This window comes from Pteronotus mesoamericanus, unplaced genomic scaffold (assembly GCF_021234165.1).
Source record: "Pteronotus mesoamericanus isolate MK-2021 breed Mesoamerican mustached bat unplaced genomic scaffold, CSHL_Meso_final contig_24, whole genome shotgun sequence".
Classification (NCBI taxonomy): domain Eukaryota; kingdom Metazoa; phylum Chordata; class Mammalia; order Chiroptera; family Mormoopidae; genus Pteronotus; species Pteronotus mesoamericanus.
Genome location: NW_026555100.1, coordinates 24,579,512 through 24,584,935, shown reverse-complemented (window position 1 = coordinate 24,584,935; position 5,424 = coordinate 24,579,512). Strand labels below are relative to the sequence as shown.

The 5,424-nt window shown below is 40.5% G+C and overlaps 1 non-coding gene across 1 annotated transcript; it reads left to right on the top strand.

The window, feature by feature from the left end:
• The first annotated feature begins 4,786 nt into the window (after positions 1 to 4,786).
• LOC129070054 (U6 spliceosomal RNA) lies at positions 4,787 to 4,893 on the top strand. Its single transcript, XR_008529072.1, has one exon. It is a non-coding gene; the product is annotated as a U6 spliceosomal RNA (small nuclear RNA).
• The last annotated feature ends 531 nt before the right edge of the window (positions 4,894 to 5,424 follow it).

Sequence of the window (5,424 nt, the reverse complement as noted above, 5' to 3'; positions counted from 1 at the left end):
TCATGGGGTAAGGTATGGTACTGTAAGAAGATACTCTATCTCTGGCTTTGCTCACTTTCTGACCATATTCAACCTCTAGCAAATCATGGAAATGTCAGCCAGTGACTAGTTGCATTATCAAAGTATTGATTTTAATAGAGTTCAAGACTTCAGTACTCAAGCTAGAGCTCAAAGTCTGCCAATGGACTTCTCTTAGGTCTAACAGACATACCTCATCCAAAGTCCCCTTTGTAAACTTCAAGGCATTTTTCTTGAGCCTATCACTCAAAACAATATCCAGTCACAGAATATCAGAGGAAGCATTTCAAATAGAGAAATCAGTGAAATAAGATGGTCACATCATGTGACTCAGAGCCTTTCAAATCCCAAATAGAGTAATAGGCCACCGCAATTTGCCTGGAAAAGTCCTAATTTTAAAAGTGGAAGTCGAGGGAAACCCTTTAGTTCTCGGTAAGCCCAGTTGGTTAGTCACCCCAAAGCCATTCTCATTATCCCAGTAATATAGGCAACAGAATTTTAAAGGAGGATGCAATAAAGAACAGAACCTGCATCTTTAGGCCCTGCTGGCAGCATAGTTTTGAACTCTGGCCCTGACCCTTCTTTATTGGCCTGTGAATTTTGGTATGCTACTTTACCTCTGTGAGCCTCTGGGAAATTCCGATGAGATACAGAGGGTCATATTCAACATGGTTTAAGATCAACTGCATTGTGGGTGCAATTCATATCTAGTCAACAGTAACCTTGAAAATCCTTCAAATACAAAACCAGATACAGTTCTAGTGCATGGCTTGTTGTGATCAGCATTGAAGATAATTTTACCAGGTTCTTTAATTCTTCATTAATTATTCTTAATGAATTGCTCACTTTCTTCTATCACCATTCTTATACACCACCAGGAACAATGGTTTCACTTTTTGAATCAAACCTTTACAGTCACTCATAGTTTTTCCAAAGTTTTCAACTGTCATGGGCTGCTGGTTTCAGGCACTACTGTGCCTTCTGGCACTTCTGGGTGCATGCTCCTCTGGTAGTCTAGTGGGCCATTTTTCGCATTATATGAATTCTCTTTTTCTAAGAACACTTGACAGAATTCTTGCAAGGTAAATGTGCATATGATGTGACTCCTCTGTGAAGAAGTCAAAGCCTCCAAAATCTTTTTGTGTTTGAGGTGTCCGCTCCCAAGTTTCCCCTCTCAAGAGAGTGTGTTGAGAGTTCACAGCTCGGTTCAGAACTCTGGAAGTGGTCCCATTTTGATGGCTCTTTCACAGACACTGTTCCAGAAGTCTGCCCAGGCCTGCCCCATCAGGCCTATCATTTCATACACAGATCACGAATGGCATGCCAGAGGTCAGCTGGGTGGCAGAGAGAGCAGTTCAGCTCAATCTGATTGGATCTAAAGTGTCAAGATCTGCTCTGAGGAACTGTAGGGTTCTAGAACTTAGGTCTGATAATGACTTAAGGCAAGAACATTACACCCCTCCCCTTATCATCCAATGGGAGTAGGTCGGAATTGAGTATGAGGACAGCGGTACTACTTGCTGGGAAAACATAAGGTGTTCAGAGCTTTCCAAAGGAGTACCTTGCCAATGCCATGACTTCAGATTTGTTTGTTTTTTCAATTTTTATGTACTCTTTAGGATATTTCCCAGTGATGCTTCTTAATAAAAGGCAAAACCTTTGTGTCAGCTGAAGCAGAGATTCCCTTACAGGTGCGACAGCAAAAAACCATAAAATTTAAATGCCCAAAGGAATGGCTAAGAAAATTATGATATATCCTTATATTATAGTACTATGCAGTCAATAAAAAGAACAAGGTGGAAGTATTTGTTCTAACATAAAATTCCTGAGGCATATTCAGTGAAAAAGAAAAAAAAAACAAAGAGCATAAGAAGAACATAAATCTTACTATTTATAAAAAGGGGGGGAGGAGCCATGGAGATAAGGACATACGGATAGGTTTGTGTTTGTATTTGTATTGCATACCTATTAGCAGTGGTTGCCTCTGTGAAGGGAATTAGGAATAGAAGGAACACTTGCAGTCATGTCCCTTTGTAGTTTGAATTTTTTTACACATGCTTGTATTAAACTTAAAAAAAAATATGAAATTCCAATCACTAGGAAACTAAAAACAAAAATACCCCACTAGTATCTTACCTGTATTAAAACAAAGTGGTAGTAGAATTCCTTGCTATTTGTCTTCTCTTTTCTCTCTTTCCCTTCCCTTCCCTTCCCTTCCCTTCCCTTCCCTTCCCTTCCCTTTCCTTCTCTTCCTTTCCCCTCCCTTCTCTTCCTTTCCTTCCCTTCCCTTTCTTCATTTTGTTTCTTTTCTGGCAAAAGACTTCTGCAGTCATTAAGTAAAATAGTTTCTATTTGAGTTGGACCATTTCCCACATACTAGTGAAAGAAATGTTTCAATGTTCTTTCAAAGATAAGTATAAATCCATTAATGACAGTGCCTAGATTGGAACTTAGAGTTACAATGGCCTTGCTCATTTTATATCATCCAACAGAAATTTTCACCTGACTCTAAGAAAGAGAATGTGTAATAAAGGCCAAAGAGGAAAATAACTTCATAAAAACTGTCAAATTTCTATGAGTAGGTAAGGTTAAGCCAATTATTTAAAAACCTACAGGGTCCAGAATTTACAGTCAGAGAAAACATGAGTCAGGATTACATCTGGGCAATCAGAACTGGGTGAGATTTAAGTTTTTCTGTGGGGAAAAGAGAAGTGGCAGTTTACGTCGATCCTTCATTCATTCTACAAGCCTTAGTGAGCCCTTACTGAGCTGATGGCAGGCACAGTGCAAGGTGTAGGGGAGAGAATGGAGGCACAGTTGTCACTTTTCCTTGCCCAGAGCCCATCTCCCCCTCTCCCGGTAATATCTTGATTTTCCTTTGGGAAAGCACTCATTCTCTGCTCTTGGCTCCCTTGGTTCCTTCGGAGAGGCTAGCCTTGCACACTGTCCCCAGGACCATCACCAAGCACAAGCGCCGGAGGGGTACTTGATGTATTCTAAGTTCCTTGCCATGGTGCTATGCATGGGATCAAAGGAAAAGCTGCCTGGGACTCCCGTGGAATTATCAAGAAGATGAAGATCTCCCCAAGTGGAGGGTGAAGCTATGAGAACGTGAGGCTGTCAGTAATCTGACAAGGAGGCCAACAGAAACAAAGTAGAGTTGAGAGAGGCAGATTCTGGGTACCCTTATTTGAATACTAGATCGGAAATAGATCTACCCTTGGATTTTTTAAGTGCTAAGAAGTAATAGAATTTCTTTTTCTTTCTCTCTCTCTTTTTTTTTTTTTGCTTAAGTCAATTTGAGTAATATATTTGTCACTTGAAACCAGGATGCTCCTGACAAATAGATGAGATAAAAGATTGTTCCTCCCTCTAAGGCACTGCAGTCCTTGGGGAGAAGTGGACACACAACTGAGAATTAGTTACCTTATAATGGGTGCTGTGACAAGGTGTGTACCTGCTGTGCTGGGAACAGAAAAGGCGTAGACAACGTGCTAAGACATCTTAGAGCTGTAAATAATTTTAGAGTTTATCTGAACTAATCCTCTCATGCAAATAGAAACTGAAGCCCTGACTCATCCCAGAGGTGCAAAGTGGCTGAGAATGGTTCCCAACTGCATTCCACCTTCGGTGTGAAAATAACTTTTAAATTTTTTCCTTATAAGCAAATATTATGCATATTAAATGTAGAAAGTTTAGAAAATAAAAGGAAGGCCAAATTTAGAAAAGAGGGGGGGCCCCCTCAAAAATGGGATTTGTTTAAAAAAAGTTATGTATTTATTTTTACATATTTAACTTTACACGTTAAACTTTAGTCACCTTCAAAGCACTCTCCATTCGATGTAATACACCTATCAAGATGTTTTTTCCACTGCTCCAAACAGTTTTTGAACTTGTCAATTTTGATGCCTTCCAACGTTTCTATTTTTGTTTCACCTTTTCCACATCAGCAAAATGTTTCCATTTGAGAACTTTTTTCATCTGGAGAAACAAAAAAAAAGTCGCTTGGGTGAATAGGGAGGGTGGGGCATAGAGGTCATGCCATTTTTGGTCAAAAATTGCTGAACACTCAGCATGGTATGGTCAGGTGTGCTCGTAAATTGCCCATCATGAAATGGGCAAATGGGTTGAGTCTTCAAAAAAACATTCACTGAAGCCAAACTCAGCCTCTCTCAACAACTCCAGCTGGTCCACTGATACAGATGGGTTCCTAGAACACTCACCTAGTGGGGAAAGCCTGTACTATAAACAGTCCATCCTCTAGAAGATAATTTCGGTTTTTGGGGTCCCACCTTGTATAAGAAAAGTCAAAGAATAAAATAAGAATCCCTCAATGCTCACTCATCAAAACACTAATCAGATCATGCCCTGTCCTTGCCCAAACTTTTTCATGGCTCCCTGGTGCTTCCTGACTACAATTCTTTATGCAGGTATTCAAATACCTTAAGATATGACTCCTAAGCCATATATCAAACGTTATCTCCCCCCTATTCACCAGGCCCAGTGCATCTAATGCTGTAGACCTGGCCACCCTTCACTGAGGGAACCCCCACATGAGTCCTTCTATGTTTTTGCCCACATGCTCCCATTTTCAAGAACGGCATTCTCCCCCCATCTCTACCTGTTGAAACCATTTCTCAACGCTCAACAGCCAATCCCTCTGCAGAGCTTTCCAAGCTCATCCCAGCAAATCTCTCTGGTTTCGGTTATAGTTGACTGCAAGGTGCCAAAGGCCCCTGTGGGCTCCTTGAAGGCAGAAACATGTCTCGTGCTCACTTCGGCAGCACATACACTAAAACTGGAATGATACAGAGAAGGTGAGCATGGCTCCTGTGCAAGGATGACACTCAAACTTATGAAGCAGAAACATGTCTCACTGAGCTTCCTCTCATCAACCACGCCATGCCTTGCACATTTACATCACCCATTAAATATTTGTGTGATAGTATTTTTCATGCATTAAACTTGTGTGAAATGGCACATTTACTAGTCTAGCTGGACTGTGTTTAGTTGAGTTAGTATAGTTAGTATGATATATACTAACTCATTATGTTACTATACAGCAGTCCCCCCTTATCTGTGATCTCACTTTCTGCAGTTCTCAGTTACCCATGGTCAGCTGCAGTGCACAAATATTCAATGGAAAATTCCAAAAATAAACAATTCATAACTTATAAATTACACACTCTTCTGAGAAGTGTGATGAAATCTCGAGTCTTCCTGCTCCACCTTGACCAGGATGTGAATAATTCCTTTGTCCAGTGTATCCATGCTGCATATACTACCTGCCTGCTCGTCACCTAGTTGCTGTTGTCGTTATTAGACTGACTATCATGGTATTACAGTGTTTATGTCCAAGCGACTTTTATTTTACTTAATAATGTCTCACTCATTTCATCACGTACA